Consider the following 13,231-nt stretch of genomic DNA (forward strand, 5'->3'; position numbering starts at 1 on the left):
TCCATCACCAACTCCCAGAGTTCACTCAGACTCACGTCCATCGAGTCAGTGATGCCATCCAGCCATCTCATCCTCTGTCATCCCCTTCTCCTCCTGCCCCCAATCCCTCCCAGCATCAGAATCTTTTCCAGTGAGTCAACTCTTCGCATCAGGTGGCCAAAGTATTGGAGTTTCAGCTTCAGCATCATTCCTTCCAAAGAAATGCCAGGGCTGATCTCCTTCAGAATGGACTGGTTGGATCTCCTTGCATTCCAAGGGACTCTCAAGAGTCTTCTCCAACACCACAATTCAAAAGCATCAATTCTTCGGCACTCAGCTTTCTTCACAGTCCAACTCTCACATCCATACATGACTACTGGAAAAACCATAGCCTTGACTAGATGGACCTTTGTTGGCAAAGCAACTAGATTTCCTGTATTTTGCTTCAGTTTCAGAATATAAGATAATTTGGATTCTTTGTGGCCATTTTCACAAAGGAAAAGTATTGCAACAGTGCTCAGAACAAAATTGGGGTTCTAGGCTTATACAGAGATGGCTACACCAAAACAAGCTGACCCAAAGCTGTCTAAAGAGACATCACAGGGCCGGCATGAAGCAACCATGAGGGCATTCTGCATGATGCTCTAAAAACATTAAATATGTCAGAATCTAATGTGTTTTTTCTTAGTATTTATTTATTTGGCTGCCTTGGGTCTTGGTTGTGGCACACGGGATCTTTGCTGTGGCATGCAGGGTCTTTTGTTGGGGCACACCAACTCAGTTGCTCCGAGGCATGTGGGATCTTAGTTCCCTGACCAGGGATCAAACCTGTGTCCCCTGTACTGCAAGGTGAACTCACACTGGACCACCATGGAAGTCATCAAAATGGAATTTAGATTGAATATTTGCAAAGTCCAGAGAATTCAACAACCAGGAGAACTAGCTGAACTAGTTTTCTACATCCCCAGGAACTAGTTTTCTACATCCCCAAACTTCCATTTTTTTACCCATCCATGTGCTGTGCTGTGCTGTGCCTAGTCACTCAGTTGTGTCTGACTCTCTGCAACCCATGGACTGTAGCCCGCCAGGCTCCTCTGTCCATGGGGATTCTCCAGGCAAGAATACTGGAGTGGGTTGCCATGTCCTCTTCCAGGGGATCTTACCAACCCAGGGATCCAACCCAGGTCTCCCACATTGCAGGAGGATTCTTTACTGACTGAGTCACCAGGGAAGCCCAAGTGGGTAGCCTATCCCTTCTCCAGGGGATCGTCCTGACCCAGGAATTGAACCAGGGTCTCCTGAAATGCAGGCAGATTCTTTACTAGCTAGGCTACCCCAGAAGCACTTACCACCCATGCTGCTACTGCTAAGTCACTTCAGTCGTGTCTGACTCTGTGCGATCCCATAGATGGCACCCCATTAGGCTCCTCTGTCTCTGGGATTCTCCAAGCAAGAATACTGGAGTGGGTTGCCATTTCCTTCTCCAATGCATGAAAGTGAAAAGTGAAAGTAAAGTTGCTCAGTCATGCCAGACTCTTAGCAACTCTGGAGCCTACCAGGCTCCTCCATCCATGGGGTTTTCCAGGCAAGAGTACTGGAGTGGGGTGCCATTGCCTTCAACCCAAAGATCAAGATGCACCCCTGAAGAGCTTATGAATCGCTTAAAAACTTCCACATCTCCTCAACAAATTGACTTGCCACATTTTCCCTTCACCTTCCCCTCTGGCCAGAGCTGGACAAGAATTTGTTACAAAGCAAAGAGCAAGATGATGGGAGAGAGGAAGTAACTGTGTAACAGTTCCTGCTAATTTATCTGAATGTGTAGACATAAATGTTGCCCCCGAGGCTTATAAACAGGATCCAGTAAAGTAATCCCTAGCACAGGAGGTATGGTGGAATCAAAGATCCTGAAGATTCCTATGACGCCTTCCCATCTCCCCCAGGGTAACCACTGTTGTCAATCTGACTTGTAGATTGGAGGCTTTATTCTAGAGACAGCTTTATCCACAGAGAGAGGAGAGGGGCGTGGGACATTTTTAGATCAATCCCACGAAGAAGGATGTCTTCTGCAACTTGATTTTGTCCCTACCCAGAATTTCACTTTGAAATCTTCCTCTGTGGGCATCTACAGAGTTTCATCTTCATTTTAGCCACTGTATAGTAATCCATAGTAGAGACATGGTACCACTTCAATTATTCGGCTTCCATTAAAAGACATGCTGATATTTCCAACTTCTCACTATTAGAAATGGTGCAGCATGTTTTCCAGGTGTGCACATACTTTTGTGGATCAGGCCACAGAATATGTGTATTGTAAATGTCACATGGCCCTCAAAGCAGTAGCTTACACACCACCATGCCACCCTCTTCATATCACTACTGACATGCTCCTTATGACCCATTTCTGACCTGCTCAGTCAGAAATACCTTGGGATAACTGCCTCATAACTTGCATTTTCTTGAACCCTACTAACACCAAACTCTTTTTCTTAAGTTTTGGGTCTTTTGTATTTTTTTGCAAACCGCTTGCTGTGCATTGTGTCCCTTTTAATTGGAACATTTTTTTTACAAGTTCTTTATGTATTCTGGTTACAGATCTGCTCATCTGTCATATATTTGGTAAAACACAGTCTTCCCAGCAAACAGTCTGAATTTTCAAGTGGGATGTCAAACCATCCACCAGGAAGCACAAAACTGAGTCTTGCGATATGTTGTTGTTGAAAAGGGGAAGAGGGTACAATACACACGAGAAAGCTAAAATGCCTTCCTCGCTCCCTTTCTACACCTTAACAATCTTTGTGTTAATGAGTCCAGGGCTCTGAGAAGGGTGTGGGCTGGCCCACTCTGTGCAAGGCTCTGCAGGGGCATTTCTCCTGGAGACAGTCATAGGAGCACCCTCCAAAAGAGGATGAATGAAGGGCTGCACTGGACACAGCTCAGCGGGCCTTCCCTGTGCCCCCCACACACACCACGCACTTTGCTGCTCCAAGGCAGGGTATCCAGGCCTCTGCATCAGGACCCAGCTCTGTACAGGTCCCTACCACACTGAGGGCAGCCTTGGGAATGCAGAGAAGCAGCGCCTATACCTGCTGGAATTCGGAACCTCAGACCCAATGGGACTCCCTCTGGCTGAAGGCCGTTCTGATGGTGAAAACCAGGGTTTACAGGCGCACCTTGCCTGGGTCCCGCTGCAAACAAGCCAAATGTGAAAGGCCATTTTCCAGGAAGTTGGGGAAGCTGGGCAGGGCCTGGGTATCAAGTATCACTTGCTTGTGATAACAGTACAGAGATTATGTGGAAAACAGGTCTTACCATTCATGCTGAAGTATTTACAAGAGAAAAATTAAAGCTGTCCAGGACCCATTAAGTGGGCCAGAAGAAATGAAATGAACAGAACTTGTTAACTGTTGAAGCTGGGTGAAAAATATATAGGGGTTCCCTGTACTAGTCTAATTTTATGTATACTTGAAGTTTTCTATAGTAAAAGGCTAAGGTAAAAGATGTTAGAAGTTCTGGGGATCCAGAAACTGGACTAAGACTTGGTGATTTTCATTCTTTGATAAACACAGTGTAGGTAAAAGGCACGTGGAGCCTGCCCCACCCCATCCCTAGGTGAGGTGCGACACCATTTCCCATAAAATTATAACCACTTGAGTCTCTCTAAGCAAATCTGTTCAACCCCATTATAGATTTCACTGTCCACAGTCACACATTTGTATCAATTAACATAATTTTCATGCCTTATTTTGAGATAATTTCAAATTTACTCAAAAGTTGGAAGATTCATGCATGAAACTCCCCCATACTTGTTACCCAGATTCACTAATTTTTCATGTTTCACCCCACATACTTCATCATTCTCTCCCCATACTCACACTGCTTTTTATTCCGAACTAAGAATTGGTTGCAGACATTATGCTCTTTATCCATTAACACTGAGTACACACTTCCTAAGACCAAAAATATTCTCTCATAGAACCTCAGTACAATTAACAAATTCAAGAAACTGAACTCAGACCACACTTTAAATAATTGACCTCCATAGTCCAATTTCATCAAAGTTTCCAATGATGTGCAAGTCAGTTTTCACTCTAAACCAGTCCTCTTCAGAAACATGCCACATTTACTTTTCTCGTCCTGTAGTCTCCTTTAAGTTGGACCTATTTCTGGGCTGTTTTTGTGAGCTATAAGATTTGTTAAGGTGTCTAAAAAGCAGAGACATGGCTTTGCCAACAAAGGTCCGTCTAGTCAAGGCTATGGTTTTTCCAGTAGTCATGTATGGATGTGAGAGTTAGACTATAAAGAAAGCTGAGTGCAGAAGAATTGATTCTTCTTTTGAACTATGGTGTTGGAGAAGACTCTTGAGAGTCCCTTGGACTGCAAGGAGATCCAACCAGTCCATCCTAAAGGAGATCAGTCCTGGGTGTTCATTGGAAGGACTGATGTTGAAGCTGAAACTCCAATACTTTGGCCACCTGATGCGAAGAGCTGACTCATTTGAAAAGACCTTGATGCTGGGAAAGATTGGGGGCAGGAGGAGAAGGGGATGACAGAGGATGAGATGGTTGGATGGTGTCACCAACTCGATGGACATGGGTTTGGGTGGACTCTGGGAGTTGGTGATGGACAGGGAGGCCTGGCGTGCTGCAGTCCATGGAGTCGCAAATAGTTGGATACGACTGAGCGACTGAACTGAACTGAACTGAACATCCAAAGCAATGCACAGATTCAGTGCAATCTTCATCAAAATCTCAGACACTTTTGTCAAAAGAGAAAATCCACCCTAAAATTCATATGTAATTTCAAGGGATCCCAAATAGCCAAAACAATCTAGAAAAAGTTGGAGCACCCATACTTCCTGATCTCAAAACATACTACAAAGCTGCAATAATCAAAACACTGACAACAGGATAGACACAGACCAATGGAATAAAATAGAGAATCCAGAATTGCCCCGCTCTACATGTGGAGCAAACGACAAGGATACCAAGACTATTCAATGAATAAAGAAAAGTCTTTTCAACAAAGGGTACTGGGAAAACTACATTTCCACATTAGAAATAATGAAGTCAAACCCATACCTTAACTGAAAATGGATCAAGGACCCAAACAAAAGCTAAAACTATGAAACTTTTAGAAAAAAACAATAGTGGAGAAGCTTCAGGACATTGGACTTAGCAACAATTTCTTGGATGTGACACCAAAAGCACAGGTTTAAAAAAATAGATAAATTGATTTTTTTAATTAAAAATTTTTGTGCAGCAAAGGATATTATCAACAGTGTGGAAAAGCAACCCACAGAATGGGAGAAAATAAATGCAATCATATATCTGATAAAGAGTCAATATCTAGAATATATAGAGCTCCTACAACTTAACCAAGACAACCCAAACAATCTGATTTAAAAATGGGCAAAGGATTTGAATAGTACATGCTAAGTCACTTCAGTTGTGTCAACTCTGTAGCCCACCAGGCTTCTCTGTCCTTGGGATTCTCCAAGCAAGAATACTGGAGTGGGTTGCCATGCCCTCCTCCAGGGAACCTTCCTGACCCAGGGTAACAAAACCACGTCTCTTACATCTCCTGCACTGGCAAGCAGGTTCATTACCATCAGGGGCACCTGGGACATATTTCAAAAAAAGATATACTAATGGTGCATGAAATATATATAAATGACATGAAAAGATGCTCAACATCACGAATCATTAGAAAAATGCAAATCAAAGCCACAATGAGATCAAAGCCACTTCACACTCATTATGAAGGCTGTTATCAATAAAGCAGAAAATAACTGATGTTGACAGCATGGTGGTTACTCAATAAAGTAAACTTAGAATGACCATACGATCCAGCAATTCCACTTCCGGGTATATATCCAAAAGGACTGAAAGCAGGGACTCGAACAGATATCTGTACAACTATGTTCATAACAGCACTATTCACAACGGCCGAAGGTGGAAACAACCCAAATGTCTGCCAACAGACAGAAAAAGTGGTAAAGCAAAATGTGGTGTATGCACGGGGTGTAGGTACATGTGTGCATAATGGAGTATTACTCAGTCTTAAAAAGAAGTATTAATACATATTCTGAGATGGATGAACACTTGAAAAGACTGTGTTAAGTGAAAGAAGCCATTTACAAGAGGACAAATACCATACACTTCCATTTATTTGAGATATCTATGGTAGTCAGTTTCATAAGTAGAATGGGGACCGTCATCGCTGGCAGGAGGAATGGGCCACTGGGGTTTAACGGGGGCAAGTCTCCACCTGGGGGATAAAGACAAGTCTGGAGATGGACAGTGATGACGTGGCACAAGGTGGAGACACTTAACACTGGGGAAATGCACACTTATAATGGGTTCAAAGGTCTATTTTATACATATTTTACCGTTATTTTTGGCTTTACTGGTGGCTTAGATAGTAAAGAATCTGCTGGCAATGAAGGAGACCCAGGTCCCATCCCTGGGTGGGGAAGATTCCCTGGAGAAGGGAATGTATCCTTGTCTGGGAAATCCCATGGACAGAGAAGCCTGGTGGACTATAGTTCATGGGGTTGCAAACAGTCGGACATGACTGAACAACTAACACTTGCCTTTATTGTAAAAAGATCTCAGGTAACTGATGTCACTTTCTAGGTTCTTCTGTGTTTCTTTTTGCAAAATAACCAGATGTACAATCCGTCCCTCCATGTCTTATTTTCTCGTAAGACAGAGCTCCCCCTCGTCACCATCTCCTCCGGTAGCCCTTAAGCTGCTCTAGAAACGTATTCAGTGTTATACAAAGACTATAGTGACCTGGTGGTTATTTCCCTGTCTGGAGAAAAATTCCTAATTTCTAAATGTTATTTCCAAATGTTCACTAACAGTTGAAAACATAAGGCAACACCCTGCAACAGGACACCAAGGTGGACACTTAACCGAATGTGACCCAGAGGTTGTGCCTGAAAGCCTTCTCAGCTTTGGCCCTCACTCCCTTTCTACACCCCTCTTACCATCCACTAGAAAGTGGCTCACTTTCTAGATGGAACTCTTATGCCCCCCCCTCAATTCCTCACCATCCCCCAAATCCTACTCATTCTCCTTCCCAGTGCCCATTGTCTGCCAGAAGCTAAACTGCTGTGTGCGTCCCTCCTCCAGACCCCCAAGGAATAACTGGACATTTCCTTCTTCCTCAGTTTCCTCCCAGGATGCTCCTCCACCAGGACCGTTCCTGGGAATTCCCCCACAAATCCAAGGCCAGGCCCCTTGATTTTTCAAGCACCTCCTTTCTGGGGTGCAGCTACTACCCACTTAGCTCCCCTACCACTACTCCTGGCTGCTGCCAAATCCTCCTCTGAAAATATGGCTGCGGCTCACCATATCTTGCCCTGCTTATCGCATCACACCCTGCATTTGCCTGAGAGCTAAGATCCTCACCCTCTTGACTCCACACCATTTCCCCTTCTCTGAGGACGGTGCTCTGGCTGCTCTTGGTTCTGCCTCTTTCCATGCCTGCCCTTCTCTCTCAGCCCTTTCCCATCTGCAAACACATTCCACAAACACATTCCACCGCATCCCACGTGGTGGCTCCGAAATAAATGAGAAGATCTTGGGAAGGTTGGCCACTATCAGGCGTCATCACAGAGCTGTGGGCTGCAGGAAATCTTTGGCAAATCCTAGCTGAAGCATATTAAGGCTCAGTTCAGATGGGACTGAGAATTGGTCCATGAACATGTTCTCAGATCATCTCCCCAGCTCCCTGTCTCACCCCCACTGTGATTTCCTTCCTCAAGTGGGAAACTGCTTTCGCACACCCCGAATGTGCCTGGCATTGTGCGGGGGAATCCAACCAGTAATCAGGCAAGTTTCTTCGTCCTTTCTTGTGCTGGAATTCTTTGCATCTGTGCTTTAAACCTTGATGTGATATTTGTTTCCTTTCAACACTTGAAGATTCCTCCATTACGTCAGACTCAGTCTAATCTGAATCAACAGTCATCACTCTGACCGTTTCATGTGCTTTTTAAATGGCACTGAAGCCATGATGTGGCCCTCCCACACACATGCACACACACAACATGTTCATATAATTTTGTCTAGCCCTTAATATGTGAATTCTTTAGAAATAACATTTTCCCCAAATCAGCACTATATGGTATGTAAGTGTATGCATGTCGCCTTGGTCATCACACCTCTGCTAAGCCCCTCTTGGGGAAGCCTCTCTAATCTAACTCTACAGATTAGAGTCAGTCAATCCAGTTCATTTTTGCCATCAAATCTCCCACAGTCAACAAACAGAACTCTAAGCAAACAAGGTAAGCCCCTCCCTGACCCTGGACTCCACAAGACATTCCTAAAACAACAGCGACTAACACAGAGACGCTCGGCAAAGAAGAGTGGTGGTGGACAGAGCTTCCTGCAATGCTGGAGATGTCCTCTACGTTCCTGGACCCTTCGAGCCACCCGTCACATTTGTGTGCTAAATCATTTCAGTCGTGTCCGACTCTCTGCAACCGTAAGGACTGTAAGCCCTCCAGGCTCCTCTGTTCATGGGACTCTCCAGGCAAGGATACTGGAGTGGGTAGCCATGCCCTCCTCCCGGGGATCTTCCCAACCCAAGGACCAAACCCACATCTCTTGTGTCTCCTGCATTGGCAGGCAGGTTCTTTACCACTAGCACCACAAACATGAGGAACCTGAAATGCAGCGAGTGCAGTGGAGGGACTGAATCTTTCATTTCAGTTCAGTTTAATTAATTTTAACCTAAATAGTTACATGTACCTATACTCCACAGCAGAAGCCTACAGTGAGGATTTCTGTCATTTAAGTGCACACTGGGTTAACTCGCCCTCCAGGAGGGCACCCGAGGTGTGGAAACCCAGAGGCTGGAAGCATCTGAGACTTGGGGGAAACCCTCCCCCACTCCAGGAGGATTTGAAGAAGCTGCCACATTCTCCCCAGATAACATCTCAAAAGTGACAGAGCGCTTACTGAAGCTCATTCCAATGACAATTAAAGACACACACCACATCTCACTGGACTTTCTAGAGGACAAGCCACTTAGTCTAATCAGGCTAGATTGTTCTGTAATTATTTCCTTCCCTTTGGCTTTTGATTTTTTGGTTCTTTCAGTAGAACTTGGGGGGAAAAAAATGGAAATCCCCAAAATGGTACAAATAACACCAACACAATTACTTAGTTTTGAAGTTTTCCCAACACTGTTCAACAATTCCTTGGCCACTCTGTTAATATGATTTTAAACAGATCACACCCCAGACATATTTTATGACAGCAGCACATGCAAGCAGAGCTGTCCCGCCCTTTTTTCCAACTTGGCAAGCTCCTCGGCAAAACCAAATAAATACATACTAGAAGAAGGCTGGTACAAACCCCAGCCAGTTGCAGCCATAATTAGTGGGCCAGAACTGGTCTTGTTGCTTAGATTTTTATTTCAAAACTCAAGAAGCCTGCACTACCCACCAAAATTGTAGCAATTCTTTTACAGTGATACAGTTCTACAATATAAAACCAAAGAACTCAGAGTCACTGAGAAGCAATGTTTTCAAAACCAGTTCTTTCAGCCCAGCTGTCCTTTCATGAAATTGCTATCGGACATGTAAAATCCAGACTTAATCAGCAACACTTCTCTGCAAAGCAAAGCCCCCTGGTTACTTTGCTTTGACACCTTCCAGGCATGGTATTCATAGGGTCCACCTGGCAGTCACCACAGGGTCCCCAAAGAAAGAAATATCTTAATGGCAACTTTCTTTACCAGGAACATATCACAGCGCATAAGGGGATCCCCATGGGGGACAGCAGAGTAAACCCAAAGCTTCACAGCCCAGCCCTTCTCCAGGTGGTAACCACAGGATGCTGCCGGTCCCCCTCCAGGTTCCCAGGGAATGGACCAGATAAACACCAAAAGGCCCCTGACATCAATGAATGTTTTAGAAGATGGTTATAAACCTTGGGTACAGATAACAGTTAGTAACCCACTCTCTCTTCCCTGACTACAATTTGGAAGTATATAATTACACCTCTCCCTGAGAAAAGAGTTAGCGTGCACAAATTTCCTATACCGAATCAGAGTGGCCAGGGCTCTGCAGATTGCGGGGGGGGGGCGGGGGGGGGGGGGACCAAGCCTTTCACACCCAGTTCCCATTTCAATGATAATGATAACTTTCTACATCCTGGCCTCCCGTGGAATGCATTTTAAAGGAGTGCCACTTCTCCAGCTGCAACCTTGCTTTAGAAATCCCTCTTTAGGGGATTAATCTTCCCTACCTGTCAGACAGGCTGTTCCCCAGCCCCTGCATTTCTATCCCATTGATCTCAGGAAAAGATTCCAAAGGCTAGAGCGTGAAACCCAAATTCTTCCAGGCTTCAATGTCTCAAAGGTTAAACCGAGGGTAGAAAGACAAAACGTCCACAGGGAACAAGTAATTCACGACAAATCACACCATAACCGAGAGTGACACACACACACAATTACAGTGGTATTTTGACCAAACAACAAGAAAACGTTTTAACAATAAAAATAGAAATGGTATTTCACGTTGTCTTGTAAATCTGCAGATCGCTGTCACCCAAAACCCCTGGTCAATGTATCTTTTTAAACCCATGTTGCTTTTCTGAAGGCAAAAATGTTAAGTAGATTTCTTGTAAGTTGTCTAACCATGACTTGCTTTACTAATCAAGAGTTCAGCCTCGTTGGCTAGAGCCCCTCGGTCACCTATCGCCATTTTTATAAACAGTTCAGTACAGCAGCTCACATGGAATGCCACATAGTGGTGGTCATTGTCCAGATGGCATTTTTGTCAAGTAGACATGAGGGTTAAACTTGCTTTTGCTATTAAATACTGACAATTTTCAAATGTGTGCTTCTTCTTTTCTTGGTACACAGCCATAATAAGAAAAACATGTTGCCTTACTATAGAGTATATAAAAACTTTTCTTTTTCCACAGTCTTCTTTTTCAAGATGTTTTCATTTACTTCTTTTCAAATGGATCACTATCATTATTTATTACCGCCATCACTCCAGGGATATGGGCCAGAAGTCAACATTGCACTGTTAAAATCAGGGGTGAAGAGACCCCAAAACTCCCAGCCTGTCAAACCCAGGCAGAACACACAGTCCAAAATTAAGCATTTGTCTCCCTAAGGAACAGAACCTTCTATAAAAACATAGAACTTATAAATCCTTTCAGAATAACGTTTCCTTGTTTTACATAGTAACGTATGTTTTGAGTATAAAATACACTCAGATTACAGGGATTCCTCTTTACAGCAGAAAAGATGCCAAATACTTGAATCTCCTGTAATCATAAAATTGTATTCATAGTTTGAATATGATCTTATTCTTTGCATTTCCACCTCACCTAACATTCAGAAGAAAGAGAATTATAAACAGCTTCCTTACTCCCTCCCCTATAGAAATTACTATTATTTCACTGGAGAAAGAAAATTACCTCCACACAGGGTTCAGAAATTAAGGAAAGTGATATTGGATTGCTTTGTTCCTCAGAGATTTCTTTAACTCTACTGGAAACTACGGCAATGTTTAAACTCCTCTGCCCAAAATGCGAGCAACTTTTCAGTCTTGCTGCAATCTTGATTTAAGGAACAGACCCATCACCTTTTCTCACATCACCCACTTCCAACTCCCCCCTGGCAAATGCAACTAAAACCGCTGGGCCACAGGTTTGTGCAGTAGGGTTTTGCAGAGCAATTAACCCCCACATGGCCACGAGGCAAACGCTGTTCAGTGGCACGTCGAGCCCCCGCGGTTAAACCCCTTCTTTCCCCTCCCGCAGCGCAGCAAATGCACACCTTGACTCGAAACGGGAGAGGGATTCTAGCGGGATAAGGGGTGCAGAAATCTAGAGGGATGCTGTTCAAAAGGCACAGACTAACTTAGGTCTGCTTTACTTACCTTTGTACCGTGCACCTTGAGCGGCTTACACTTTAAGGGACAGCGACAGAAACGCAAACCCCTTTCCCAAATCAAGTAACCAAGGATGTGTGACGTAATTGGCTCTTGTATTAAACCCAAACGCCCCCCAGGAAAGGCTGCCGAGCATTCCTGAATCGTTGGATGGATCCCTGGAGCGCGCAGTTGGCAGCAGAAGACGACAACCACCGAGCCCCCTTCTTGTGCTTTTGTCTATTCTCACCTACCTGCAGAAATGCCAGTGGGAGGGGGCACAGTACAATGAGTGGGGGACACGGAGACCCACTTAGGTGTAAGGGGCAGCTCACACATTTCTGGGTCACGAGGTGAACCCCCTTAGCTTTCAAACCTAGAGGTTCCGCCGCCCTCCCTCGCCGCAGCAGGGTGCGGGAAACTGGCTGGCGGGGGGCGGGGTGGGGGCGGGCAGGCGGGTGCCGCGGGTATCGGGACAGCGTGGCACCCTAGGCCGATCCCCCTAGCTTCCACCGAACGTGATGGCACCTCTTGCTCGCCCCGGGGTCCACGCAGCCCAACAGCGTGCGACCCTCGAGGGGAATGCCACCCGGGAGCCTGGCCCACCCTCCAGCCAGCCCGAAAAAGGCTAGGTCTCCAGCAGCGGAAAGGCAGCCCGGGGACCCCGGACCCCAGGCAAGGAAACGCTGCTTTGGCCACTTCTCGGCGGTGGCGGAGGGGGTGAGGGGCCAACAAAAGGGAAGCCAAATTCCCTTCCAACCAAGGGGCGGGGATCGGGAGCCCCCTTCCCTGAGCCTCGTCCCACCGCGGCGCCGGCCCTGGGGAGATGTCGGCGCAGACCCGGGCGCCGCAGACCTGGAGCTCTGGAAAGAACCTCGGGGAGCAGGGCCGAGATAAGGTCCTGAGAACCTCGGACACGTCTGAGGACCCGGGCGCCGGCCGCATTCACACTCACGACCCTCGGAAACCCCCGGCTAGGGGCTCCTCGAGGGCGCCGGCGCCGCCGCCCTAGCCTCTGGAAACACTTAGGCGTCCCAGGAGCGCGCCTTATTGAAAGCAGCCCCGGGCGGCGGGGCGCAGATGCGGAGCCGGGCTGAGGTGGGCACGGGAGGGGGGCCCCCGCCAGGCGCCCCTCGCCCAGGAGCACCGGCGCCGGCGCGGCGGCCGGAGCAGCAGCATCGCGAGGGAAGGGACGGGCGCGCGAGTGGCAAGCCCTCTGCCCGCGCTTGGTGCGCCCGGGCGGACGCGGGCTGGTGACTCCTACCTGAGGCCCTGGACACGCAGAGCAAGAGAGCGGCGACCGCCCAGACGGCCGGACGCACAGCCACCGCAGCGCCGAGCCCCGGGCCA

At 46.5% G+C, this 13,231-nt stretch overlaps 1 protein-coding gene across 1 annotated transcript in view; it reads right to left on the reverse strand.

Annotated features, from left to right (window-relative positions):
- ROR2 (receptor tyrosine kinase-like orphan receptor 2) overlaps positions 1 to 13,225 on the reverse strand; it is a 238,680-nt gene extending 225,455 nt beyond the window's left edge. Inside the window, exon 1 of the mRNA XM_010835957.1 lies at positions 13,146 to 13,225. The gene's annotated coding sequence lies outside the window, so the exon portion shown is untranslated. The remainder of the gene's footprint in view (positions 1 to 13,145) is intronic.
- Between the last annotated feature and the right edge of the window lie 6 nt (positions 13,226 to 13,231).

The sequence above is a fragment of the Bison bison genome, unplaced genomic scaffold, assembly GCF_000754665.1.
Source record: "Bison bison bison isolate TAMUID 2011002044 unplaced genomic scaffold, Bison_UMD1.0 scf7180017864057, whole genome shotgun sequence".
Lineage (NCBI taxonomy): Eukaryota > Metazoa > Chordata > Mammalia > Artiodactyla > Bovidae > Bison > Bison bison.